The following is a 14,060-nucleotide window of genomic DNA, read 5'->3' as shown; positions in this document are numbered from 1 at the left end:
AACATCTTTATGCTTCACTATAGGAACAAGGTAATCAACCGCATGCGTTAAAAATTATTCTGGTGTCCTCCAACACAATGTCCCTCACTGCCAAGTGCGCAGCATGCGGAGGCGTACTGCACAGTGCACGGCCAATATCTAGAACGTGCATATTATGCATTATAGTTATTTCTTGGTTTTTACCTTCGTTCACCTAACACTATTCAATATCGAGACTCAGTTACGTAAGCAAAGAGAAACAGAAATAGCATTATTGGCAACCGATGTATTAAGTCTCTTCATTATCATAAGTGCATGCTTTCATGTGAGACTTTTCGATAGCCTATATATGTTCCTCACGCATTCAAGTATTCTTTTACTGCCCATTGTGTGCAAGCCACAGTTACTGCGTGCTTCTTCCTGGAGAGCATGCAACGCATATAACGTTGTCCGTTCTGTGGAAACGAACACATTTCTTGAGCACTTCAGCGCACCTGCGCTTTCCGCATCTCGCTCTTGAATGCCTGGGCACGTCTGGGCGTCCCATTCCATCTCTGTCTCGTACCGTGGGTTTGATTTTCGCACTTTCCGTATATGCAACGTTCTTTCGGTCTTCCTGCCGTCATCCTATATCCAAGTTAGTGTCATTGTACCTCGCCGAAACTTGTGCCTTCGAACACTAGGTGGTATCCAATATTTATGCAGCGCTTCACGTGCGGGCGATGATTTGCCTAGATAAACATTGCCAGAACCTAGGGGCTGACAGGCGATCATGAATCCTAGTTCCTTTGACAGACAACGGAACATTATCTTTATCTTTTGCATATCGAAAAAATCTGCAACTCTTACACATTCTTCATTAATTACGGTTCTCAATAATTTGTTGGAATTCATCTCCGCGGTTGCTGAACAGCATACTGCATCTGCAAACCGAAGGTTGTTGAGGTATACACCGTAGATCCTCACTCCTAAGCCTTCCCAGTCTAATAGCTTGCTAACAGTCTAAGCATGCAGTGAACAACATTAGAGAGAACTTGTCTCCTTGCCTTACCCCTTTCGCGATAGGTAACTTTCTCCTTTTCTTGCGGACAAACAAGGTAGTTGTAGAACCTTTTTAGATATTTGACAAGATATACACATATGCGGAAATAAATTCACTTCATGGCTGAAATGAAAACAGAAAGAACTGAATTATTCAAGAAGAAGCATGCCAACCTAGATAAAGTAAGGGTAAGATTAGATGAATGCAGCCTAGTGCTCACAAAGAAATATGCAGCTTTAGAAGAAGAAGATAAAGATAACATAGAGCTAATGAATGAAATAACCAGACTGCTTTCGCAAGCAAAATTGAAATGGAACGTAAGACACCAAGTCAACCAGTAGGTAAGCTCTCTCAAATAACAAGAGACCTAATGAAGACAGGACAAAGTCATGCGAGAGTCTAACTAACGAGATCAGATAGAATTCGACTAAATGTCAAAGGCGGGAGACAACAAGGAAGTAAGCGATATACGAAGTTAAAACGCCGGAAATACTGAGGAAGTAGTAAAAAACGGCCACAGAAGGAAATCATTGAGTACAAAACTTTACATTGGACAGGGTAAGTTGTCTTCAGTGAAAGATAAGCAGGGAAGTGTCATTAGCAATTTCGATTATATAGTAAAATAGAAGAAGAATTCTGTAGTGACATGTGCAGTACCCAGAACAGCCACGCAGCCTTGATCATAAGTAAAGACGAACGGATACAGAGGCTCCTTCTATGCCGACGCAACTCGAGCCAAACATTAAAAACTATGCACATTTTATGTAGCTAGACAGAACCAAGGTAATGTTGCTTGCCTTCGCTTGGAGATACTCAGATTATGTATTGCGCCCAGTCTAATTACATATTTAGTGTTAATTAATTATTCAACTTCTCAAATATTATAGTTCGATGGAAAGTGTCGATGAGAAAATTTATTTTAATGACGCAATAGCTTTCAGCGTTGTATTTGAACAGCGGCTTATCATAAAGTAAAACACACCAGATTTTTGTCTTCGTTGCATGCTCGGTCTTCAATTGTGCCAGTTACCATGCTCGTCCCAGATGGCTACACTCTGGCGTGGCGTCAGCCTGACCGCCGCTGATCACTCGCTAGCCTTTTTCTACTTTGATTCGAAGTTGTAGCTGACGGCGCTTCATAATGAAACACTGACGCTCGAAAGCTGGCATGTTTTCTTGTCGTTGTTGCCCATTTACCCCCTCCTTACAATAAATTCACGCAAAGAAGAAAGTAGTACCCTGATATTCGCGGCACAATCGGTGGCGATGTGGCCGAGCATGGTTTAGCTGGTTCGCCGTTAGCAGCCGTACAGTGCAGCTGAGCTTTATTTATTATAGCCACTGTTGTCACTAGTTCGTGTAAAAAACCCAATTTTATTTATATTTTATTTGAGTTATCAGTTAACGTATGTGTCTCCTGTTTTTTTTTTTCTCATTAAGGTCAAGTTTTGCTAACATTTATTGCTGTTCTGATTGTTCGTTCTCAATTGTGGAATGGGTAAATGAGCATTATGCTCCGCAAACGTCGTACACTTCAAACGTTTTGCGGGGAACTGGCCAGCAGTGCACGTATTGCTTGCGAAAAATACAAGAAAACTAAAGCGAATTTTCTCTCCATGAAAGAATTTTAACTTGCTCGTGGATGAGTTTAGTTGTTCAGCTTGTATAAGGCGTCAGTTATTCAGTACGTCTGCGCTACTGGAATTTAGCCTGACTGCATTAACCTGTGCAAGGGTTTCAATGACTGCTTGTTTTTTTTTAATAATTTCACGTTACACTTTCATTGACTTTGGCTAATGATTATGCGTTTCTTTGCTTCTTCTGCATTGGCAATGCTTTTTGCCGGATTTGTGACCTTGGCGCAGCTTCGTCCCTGCTTGCAAAAGAATGATACATGAAAAACCCGTTTCAGAAATTACAAGTGAAGGAATGGCCTATTAATTATGCCTACATATGTTTCAGTGCTCACTGCAGACTTCCAACTTATGTGAGTCCGGACTACGCAGGTCGAAAGCCTGAAAGGCACCCTGATATACGTGAAGGCTTTACGCAGCTGAGGGTGTCATGGAAGAGTTTTGACGCATGCGTACAAAGCAGTGGGGAGCCTTGAATAAGCTGTGTACGTAGGTAGGCTTAATTACAGTCCTTCGAAATTAAACGTTCCTGCTCTTGTAATTTCTAAGACAAGCTTTCGGTTATTATTCTAGTTTCAGTGTAGGGGCGAAGCTGCCTAAGCCACACGCAATATAGTAAAATCGACAGCAACGCGGTTACTCTAACCAGCTGCAACAGCTCTACAGCAGTCACTCTAAGCAGCAGCGATACAGTAATATCAGCTCTACTGCAACCACTCCCCCTTCGTGCGCAGTAGATCAAATTACTACACGGCTACTATTCTATCTCTTAAAGTGGCAGAATATATCTTCGCTATCCCTGGTATTCTACCAAAAGCGTCGTATGTGATACATGCGATTACTGCGCCGACAGAGTAGCATTAAAACTCTTTGACGCCTTTGATTGTTACAGTGCAGAAAGAACGCCTTAGAGTTGAAAAAAAAAATCATACTGGCCTGACAATCACAGCCATTACCAAAGCATTTCCGAAAGGTCGCTCTATACCATCTGATCTAACCAGGGGGCTAAGCAGATCGCAGTGCAATGGGATACTAATTGACATCTCGAAGCACAGGGACACTGAAAACGGGAAATCAGTTCTGCGAAAGCCCGAAAGGTAGAAACCTGTCCATTCCGGACCATCGCGAGTTTTTCGTCAAGTGCGACCCTTCCTTTCTGAGAAAGATGTATGGGGTCTTTGTAGTTGAGTGCTACGGTCGGGTGGACAACAATTTGTTTCCTTTCGTGAACCTTAATCTACATGTAGGACTTGCGCAGAACTTATTGGCCAGATACTAAACTGTTTGCAAACGAAATTCAGAACCGCTGGCATTAAGTCAATAAGTTTCATCAGACAGGAGTGCCAGCGTACGCGAGTTTTGCACACGGGCATGCTTTTGGGCGTGCAACTGTAGGGTGGCTCACTAGATGAGGCGGAAGACTGCCGCCACCCTTTACGTGTTCTACTGTTTGCCGAAAACTTGCAATTATCACCTTTCTTTGTAGAAAGGAATGAACTGTGCCTCGCATTCGGAAGTCGACATCGGAAATTGACTGAGCTATTCCGTTTTCAATTTTCGCTGAGCCTATTACGGTCAATGTATATTTCTTTCCATCCTAGCCCCCTGCCACGGTAGCCCAGTGTATGGCATTCTCGTGCTAACCATGAGGTAACCGTTTTGATTCTCTCTCACGGCAAGCCTGCAAGAACGCTCGTCTAGCATGCTCTGAGTATACATTAAAGAATATCACATAGGCGAAATAACGTCAAAGACTGCGCGTTCTTTTTGGGGTCATTAAACTCCAGAAATAAGCCAAGAATAAATTCCGCCCGGTCATATACAGTTCCCCGCATAAGGTGTGTGTTTGGGTGCGTGCAGATAGAGCTATTTGTGTACTTTACTGCCATATCGTCGCGGTCGGATTTGTTTTATCATTTTCGATATAAAGCAAGGGAAAGAAAAGCTGCATAAGTATATCACTAAACGTTCGCATTCCAACATTCTATACTGTATCTCGGGCAATAAAAAGGCACCGAGAAATTACGGCCGTGGCCACTGTTCCCAGAATGCTAGGAGAATCAGAACAGAGCGATTGGACCACGTAAAGCATTGCCGGCGCCAAAATCTCGGATTGCTTTAATCCGCCCTGATCCCCCAACAAACGGCCGCCGCCGCAGCCGCATTCACGCATCGCCTGACCCCTTCGCGACCTGCTTGCGCGGAGGACGACCTCTGGCGGGGTGAGACGCGTACCGCATCACCGATGGGCTGGGGCGGCCCGCGCATGCCTCACTTAAAGGATTTTGCCGCCGCCAGTGCGAGCCATCGCGAACGGTTGCTGCTGCTGGTGCGACTACTACTCCTCGCCCCCATATAGCGCGGCGGGCCATCGGTGGGCCTGTTTCCCACGTTCCCTCAGCGGCACAATCACAATGCGTTTTTCTGCGAAAACAGAAACGACGACGGAGTCGGCTGATATCGAGACAGAGGAGGTGGAATTAAATGCCCGTCACGCGCGTTCGCGCTGTGTTTCGCGATGACTTTGCGCAGACGCTGTCGGCGCCGTAACGAGGCTCTGACGTCGAGAACTCGGAGAGTGGCCATAAGAAACGAGAAGTAAAACGGTCTCGCGCGTTTATCTGCCTGTGATGTCCCGCTCCGAGAATACGATATAATGCCGAAAGGTAAACTTGTAGGGTGAAGACGTGAAGCGATGTTTTGTTCTTTGGGCGCGGCCGCCCGGCACATATGTCAACACCTGCACGTATATAGATACAGTATGAAACGCTTAGGTTTCAGAGGGCCGAGAACAAGAAAAGCGAGGAAAGTGGCTCTAAGGGCGCTTCCATGCATCACTGCGGAGTGCGTGATAATCCTCCTGATTATCACGGGCTCGGCATCGTGTTGGCTAAATCGTGAATCACTCGTTCTTCCGGGTGGCCGCTAGATTGCAGGCGCTTGATATCCTCATTGCGTCGCGCTTCCGCCAATGCTAATATTTGGGACCGTCTTATCACGCTCGATGCGTCATAATTGGCGGAAGCGGCCTGCATATCAAGACTAACAGTGACATTCGCCGCTCGTGCGGTATATTTAGCCTAATCCCGAAGCAATCGCCCGCCGTCAGCCAATATTTCACGAGTTTCTTATTACGGTGTGCGATATACTTGGATGTCTCTGTTTTCCTTTCTGTGGAATGTGGAATTCTTCTGAGAACGGGTAAACGCCCTGCAGAGGTGCAGCGTGGGTTGAACGAACTTGGCATTGGACGGACGCGTACACTTGGGGCAATGAGTGTGGCATATTATTCTTATTTAGAACTGAGGTTGAAGAGCGCGAATAAAACAAGTACACGAGGAAATAAGTACCACGGACAAGCACTGACTGCCAACTGGAAGTTTCTTTCAATTTCTCCAGCCATTTTACGCCTTTTTCAACATAGGCATGTGTACACCAGTCGCAAACACATCTGCAAATCAGCAACATCATAAACTTTCATGCAAAACACTATTTGTTTTCCCGACAAGACAAGAGAGGGAGCACATTTATATTCACATTTATATTTATATTCCACATTTATATCCTTCCTTTATAATGTAATAAGCCTCTATTATTTCCCTTTTCCTCTTACCTTTTCCTTTCTCTATGAATTTTTTTTTTCAAATATGGGAGCGCAGGGACACTTGTTACAATGTCCTGCTAAATGACTCGCCCGAAAAGGTAAGAGGGAAAGGGAAGTAATAGAGGCTTATTACATTAGAAAGGAAGGAGGTAAATGTGTAAGCACACCCTCTCTTGCCTTGTCGGGAAAAGAAATTGTGTTTTTACATGAAAGATTATGATGTTGCTGATTTGCAGATGTGTTTGCGGCTGGTGTACGCATGCCTATGCTGAAAAAGGTATGGAATTGCTGGAGAACTTCAAATAAACTTCCAGTTGGCAGTCAGCGCTAGTCTGTGGTATTTGTTTTCCCGTGTCCTTGTTTTATTCCCGCTCTTCAACCTCAGTTCTACATATGAACCAACTGGCCTCATAAAAATTTTACAGATATCATTCTTATTCCGTTATTTTCTATATCTAAGAGGCAGCGACAGGTTATTTGCGACAGTTCAGAATACGCAGTGGCTTAGCCGCAACTCGTACGGGATGATTGCATACAATATAAGTAACGCATTTTCAGCTGTAATAATTTTTTTTTCCTAACTAGTGGAGTTTTATTTTAATGCTGTTTTGTACCTGCTTGTTTACTTTGAATATGCTCATACCATCTCTTTTTCCTACTCTCTCTTTCCTTTTTTTAACCAGAAATATATTTTTCAATTATTCGCCTGTGACAGGTCTGTTTGCCATTTTTGGGTTCATTTGTCTGATGGGAGGGAATTACATGCGTGCGAAATTGGAATATGCGAACGCCTAATCGAGAAAGATTCACCAATGTGCATTTTAAAGATTTCCTTCAGGAAACATGCTGCGATTGTGAAACGAAAACAGAGTAGTCGTGACGGACTGTCTGCTTCGCAGACTGCAACCACTTAGAGATATTAGTACCGGTTACCTGCTAGATAACATGCATTGTTTTCCTGTTGAGATCGTCCCACGCTACTAGATGAGGCTTTTAAAAATCTTACCTGGATTGCAAATGAATCTCTTAGCAGATTTTAGAGGCGCACATTTCGAAAGTGCTCTGAAATTTTCTTCAAAGAAGGCACGACTCCATTACTGCATGGGCTTAAATGTCGTATTGATACATGCACCTTAAGATAAGCAAGTTACTTAGGGAATCATTGTAATTAGTCACCTGAATAACGATTTCTCGTGCCAGTAATGTCTGCATGTTTACGTAACCCGACATAAATGGCTAAATGTTGGTGTATGTTGCATGCATACTTTATCCGCTCGTGAAAAAATAATAAAGGAAGGACTAGAAGGAAGAACAAACAAACAAACAAAAACGTTCATATTACAGAGTAAACTGTTATTTGGCGGTATTACGTGAAGCAGCTGCGTGGGGTTGCTTGGGGTTAGCAGACGAGAATTTAAAATCAGGGCCTGTATCAAATATCGGTGAATTAGCCAAGTATACGGTTTCGAACGCACTAATACTTTCAGGAACGAATAAATCGCAGAAAAAGTAAAAATTTTGGAAGAAATTATTGTTTTTTAGAAAATTCGAACCAGATGCATGGATCAAATTTAAAAGAAATATAATAAGCTTATCTTAATGATCTAGACTGGAAGGAATGAAGAATTATACTAGGGATTGTAACCATAACTAAGATCAGCATATTAACCGTTTTGTAGCTCGAATCCAGCCACTCATAGCGTCGAACACATCCTTGCGGCTAATGTGTAGTGCTAAAGTTGCAAATGAGAGAAGGGTCAAATCACTTAAATGGAATTCAAGTTCAAGAAGTGAAGCTACAAGTAATGCTTTCCTTTTTGTAATACGAACAGGCCGCAGTATAAAAAATAATCTTCTATAGATTCCATTATCCTACAGGAATGGCACAGTGGAGAAATCACCACACCAGACGTGCAAATGCCGGTTCATGGAGGGGGGGAGGGGGGGAGTATACGGCAACGTAATTTTGCAATCAATCCCTCTAGCTGTCCTGAGAGGCACCGATGATTTCTCCCTGAAAACCTGAGATGTTAGAAATCTGTCCAGGATGTTACTGATGCCTTGTAAAGATTCTCCTTTCTGTCGACGTTACAAATCTTGAACTAAATGCCTCAATAGCTACCATTTTAACGTGCGAAGTTTGAATCAAATGTTTTTGTGTCAGTTTCCCGCTTAAAAACCAACCCCGGTAGCCCAGTGACTATGGCGTTGCTTGGCAGAGCACAAGGTCGCGGGTTCGATTCCGGTCGCGGCGACCGCATTCCATTGATGTGAAATGCAAAAGTGCTAACGCGCCCTGCATTTGGTGCAGGTTAAAGAATCGCAGGTGGTCAACACTAAACCGGACTGGTCTTGGAGCGCGAAACCCGATTAGTATATATTTTACCCAGTTACATAAACATTCTCAACAGAACTTGCTGCCGTTTCTGTGTCTCCCGTTTCCACACTGCTTCATCTGGATGCAAGTCACGTTGAGCTGAGAGCTGTTGAACACGCGAAATGGCGCTTGATGCCTCCGGCGTCGTCCGGCTGCAGCCTCCAGGACTTGAAGACTACATCTGACGCAGCCAGATCCCAAGCGGCGCCCAGGAAACCTAGAATTTCTCTAGTGTGGACGGCCCCTTTTTTTTTACCGGCTAGCTAAGACTCACCATTTTTCATTTAATTTTAATTTATTTTGCTTTCAGTAGATATGGATGGATGGATGGATGGATGGATGGATGGATGGATTGATGGATTGATGAATGGTATGAGCGTCCCCTTTGGAACAGGGCGGTGGGATGCGCCACCAAGCTCTTGCTACTATACTGCCTAATATCCTACCTAGGTTAAACAATTAAAAAAGAAAAAAGAAACACTATGAACTACCACGCCCAAATTTTCTGATCCCCTATTGCCAACTGTGCTTTTGTACGTCTCCGTCTTTTGTTGTTTCGCTACTTTTCCTCCACCAATCCTCCAATCGCCTCTTACTAATGTGTATCGCGGACATGTTTGCTTTACCACTGCTCCCGCTGAACCCAAGGGCTTCAAGGAGGCTAGTGGTGCCTAAATCGACCGCTGGGTAGATGTCTTCACATTCCTATAAAACATGCTCCGTCGTTTCTCTAGCTTTACCGCCGCAAGCACATGCTTCTTCTTCCTCATTATATCTCGCTTTATAGGTGCGTGTTCTAAGGCATCCCTATCTCGCTTCGAAAAGTAATGAGCTTCCCTTTGAGTTATCATAAATGTTTTCTTTCCTGATTTACTTTTTTCCTCGTAAGTAGTTACTCATGGTAGGTTTCTTTTCCAATGCCGCCACCCATGAGATTATTTCCGCGTCTCTGACTTTCCGCATGACCTTCTTTGCTGCTGCGTGCCCACTCTATATTTGTGTCCCACCCTGCCCTGTAGCGGGCGTGTGCTGCAAAACGTTCTTTTGTTTCGGTACGTACGCACGGGCTTGCCTTAAAGGGACACTAAAGGCAAATACTAAATCGACGTGGACTGTTTAAATACCGTTCCAGATAACTTGCGACGCTTGTTTCGCGCAAAGAAAAGATTGAGTTTACGAGAAAGTTACGTCCGAACCTTCCGAATGCCTTTTTTCCAAATTCGAATCTCCCGCCAACAAACCGATGGAGTGTTGACATTGCATAAGCCATCACCACCCTCTGCTGCCGTCGGTGAGTAAAAGAGCGCCCGACAGACGGCGGTACCGAGCCAAGACAGAGTGGTGGATTCGCCGCTGCGACTGCTTTTTGGTCATGTGGCGTTGACCGTTCGGGCTTCCCGCGACATCACATGGAAGTTGAATTTTGTGCTACTTGCAGGTTGTGCCACTTTCGCGATCCATCAAAACCAGCGCAGCAATATACGCGATAAGGAAACTAGTGAAACGCGAAAGCGGGGGCGGCGCGGAGTCGGATCGAAAATGAAACGTTTCGACCGCTCGCGTCGTCGTCATGGGCAATTTCAATTAGTTCTTTTTTCCTAAAAAAGTGAAATAGAACTGGACAAGTAGCATTTTATTTCGTCTTATACTACAATGCAAGCATGCTGTTTGCAACGGGTAGTTGAGTATTAGTGAGAGAATTTAACCTGCTTTCGTCATCGGGCAAGTACTTGAATGTGCCGGGGTAATCTCTAACCATGTCCTGCATTTACCTCAATTTCTCGATTATTAGGCTCTCTTCGCGATAATATTGACGCCTTAGAGATTCTCGAGCACTAATATATCTCTTTAGCTTCACTTAATATTTGTCTTTAGTGTCCCTTTCATGAGCATGACGAGCCCTAGATAGCTTCTCCCAGCAGAGAGCGAGCAGTGAACGTAAGCGTGGCACCATCCTGTAATGACTTCAAAAAGCTACGGTCGTGACGTGGCTTCAGTGTTTAAAACTTAGCGAAAACCTCGCTAGAATTAACGGCCTTTTATTTATCTGAACGACCTCTTTGCCTTGTTGAAGTCATAGCGACATTATTTGAGTCGTTTTTAAGGGACATGAATAGCCAGGTAAACCGCTGTGGTTGCTTAACGGCTGCGGTGTGGGCTGTTACAAGAACGAGGTTGCGGCATCATATCGCGGCCACGGCGGCGGCATTTCCATGGCGGCGGATTGCAAAAGCACCCGTGTACTTCGGTTTAGGTGCACGTTAAGGTACCCCAGGTGGTTCACATTATTGCGGAGTCCCTCACTACGGTGTGCCTCGCAATAATATCGGGGTTTTGGCCCCTAAGACTAATAATTTATTTTTAATAAATAGCCAGGTAAGTGGACCGTTAGAATTGCTCAAGAAACCATGAATAAGTTGGGTGCCGGTTCTCTATTTTGTTCCAAGGGCTACGTGTGCACCTGTGTCCGTCGCAACTTCCAAGGAGATTAGTTATTGATATGTGTACATCAAAGCTGCTTTCATAAATAAAGCACAAGCATGATATAGATTGCTAGTTTTGGAGAACGTCGATTTATTAACATTTTCACGTTCCATCCAGAGGCTCGAGGTACCAGGAGGCAATCAATTGTTGTAGTTTAAGAAAGAAATGTGTCAAAGCAGACATATGCTAAATATAAATAAAGAAAGGGAATAAGCAGGAGTTAGTTTCCCTGATTATTTGGTGTCGTTTGAGTGAAAATTAAATGCTTTATGCCAGGACATAACAAATTTGTGCCAAAAAGGTTTCCCAACACTTGCTTGATTTGTTCTCCTTCTAGCACTGACGAACAGCAAGTGTAGCGATTCAGCCAAAAATCGCATGGTGTCACGAAAGTGTATCGGGTCCCTTGGGGAGAAATCAAAGCGAAGGGAAAATGGTAGGTTAGTTGTTGTTGCCCCCCTAGGACATTTCGGACGCCGCGTGGCATCCAACGCAGCCTTACAAGCCTCATGAACGAGCTTAGAGTAGAAGATGCTTTTACGCGACACTATTTGCATCGCGACCGACGCTCGGACTCAACAGGTTGCGATACGTGTGGTATACCTGAGACAGTGGAGCCCACATCTGTTGCCTGTGCCAAATATGTTCGTGAACAGCAGGAATTGACCGCTTTGTTTTCCCCAATTAACAACAAGCCAAAAGCGAGGCTGCTTGGACTGGTCGGTGAAACATTCTGTAGAGAAGAAAAAAATATTTTTTAATGCACAATACGTGGAACGGAGAAAGAAGGCAACAGGAGTGTCCTGTAGCCTATTTCCTTTGTTCCATGTTTGGGCACTAAAATATTTTTTTTTCTTATCTAGAAAAAATAACAGGTAGTTGAGTGCAAATGTTTTACTGAGTCCACGGCGGGGCACAATATAAGCAAAGCGAGCCATCAAGGCTCCCAATCGCGTTTTCCCCTTTTTTTTTTATTCGGCACAGGTCTAGATTCAAGACTGTGAGCGAACCCTTTGATCACAGACGTGCATGGTCGCAAAATCGCGCCCTACTATGCGTCATCTCATCATCACTCTTCGTACCTTTCTTTTGCTCCTGTGCCGCTCCCTTCTCAGCGGAGTAGCAGGCTAGAGGACATTACATCATGCCCGCCGACCTCCTAACGTTTCCTGAGTGAGGTCTCGTCTCCTTTCTCTTCTCTCAAAAAGTTAGGCCAGGCCTCAGTACAGGTTGCATCTTGCTCTTCGTCTTCGGTCTGAATCAGTGAAGAAAAGCGATGACAGTCAATGGCAGCGAGGTACTACGAAAACGGCAACAACATGCAGAGATGTCACGAAAGCGACTTGTTACTTCATCTCTTCACTATCGATAAGTTAGCATTGAATTAGCGGAATACATGCTGATCAGTTACAGGACATCCGCCTTTCGTTATCTGCGCCAACTGGTATTAATCGAAGTGTTTGCATGTAGAGTTAAACTGCCATAGAAAAACTGTTAGATGCTTCAAATATATGAAATCTACTGGTTGATAAGTTTAAACTAGAGAAATTTCACGCGCCTTCCGTGGTCTTAATCCAAACTTATAATTTACTAATGAGTGGCATACAAAACTCGGGTAACCAATGTAAGGTCTAACTTTTGAAGTTGCTATTAAATGGACAAATTTTGGCAGCTGCCATATAAACGAGCAGTTTGACTGCTTCTTACGAAGAAAACAAATGTCGCTTTACAGCCCGGTTTTGCGAACGTCTATAATGACACTGCAGTCTCATATGCATTTCAGTAGGAAAATTGGAGTCGGATGTACAATAACACGATCCCGCTTTCAGTGCCTTATGCATTGTGTTGTACCACGGTGATAGAAAATTCGCTATATACGATGACGGGTCGTCGTGACATGTGCGCGTGTTGTCAGTTGACGGCTTCACAGCGCGTTCATCACTCCAAACTTTGACGTTTTCGTAGGCGTTTTACGCTAATGGGAGCTTGAAAACCACGAGGAAACTCAGTTGAAGCGTATCGCTGGGTAAGCCAACGAGCTCGCCCGTGAGAGGGAGAAACTCTCCTCAAACATCGGGAGCCCCGACCGTAAGTATCACGGCGTGTCGCGCTCTCACTATTCATGGCACCAGCGCATAATCCCTCCCACAGAGATTATCCCCTCTCCAAGCGGTTTTTGATGGCCGAATAATGTGGGATAGGGTAGTGACGAGGAAAGCCCGCCACGCGTTTCGACGTTATACAAGGGGGGTACGTTCTGCTTGACATCTCACTCTAAGCGGAAACCGCAGGGAGAGGACAAGAAAGATGACTCGTGGAAGGATAATCTCGTGGGAAAGTCGCAAAGGCGTAGAGATTAATAGACGCTCATGGCACGCCCATGGCGCGTGCTTGCATGAACGTTCACTGGGTCAACCTTATGTCTGCCGGCCGCAAGAGGAGTTATTTTCAGCGCGGCCGACGTCTATAACAGGTTCATTCATCGTTAGAGTTTGAAAGCAGTGCTAACCTAACATTTCAGAGTTTTCATTCTCTTGTGTTAAATGAACGTCTGGGACCTCCAAGCCATAGAAAAAATACCGGTCAGACTCAGAGAGCGCTAAATAATTTGCTATGACATTTCTTATGGAACAGTTTTGGCTTCGTTTCTCATGGAAATGCAGGTGTCATCACTTCACGACGCAGAAGTGGTCCATGAAAGACCGGTACGTCCCAGCGTTTTATCACTCGCTCTAGCTCACCCAGTGGTATTTTATTCCAGCGCACCAGGCATTGCTACAAGTAGCAGAAAACTACCGAGAAAGGTGGAGCAAGTGTCAAGGCCTAGCCATGCCCGGCTCACACGTGACCATCTTCTGCGTCGAGACGTCACCATATTCCCAGTAAAAACAAACCGAAAAATAGGTTCCTGGAAAATTTGATTTTGGAACACATTTGGTG

The sequence above is a fragment of the Dermacentor variabilis genome, chromosome 6, assembly GCF_050947875.1.
Source record: "Dermacentor variabilis isolate Ectoservices chromosome 6, ASM5094787v1, whole genome shotgun sequence".
NCBI lineage: Eukaryota > Metazoa > Arthropoda > Arachnida > Ixodida > Ixodidae > Dermacentor > Dermacentor variabilis.
Note: the sequence above shows the minus strand (reverse complement) of the source record.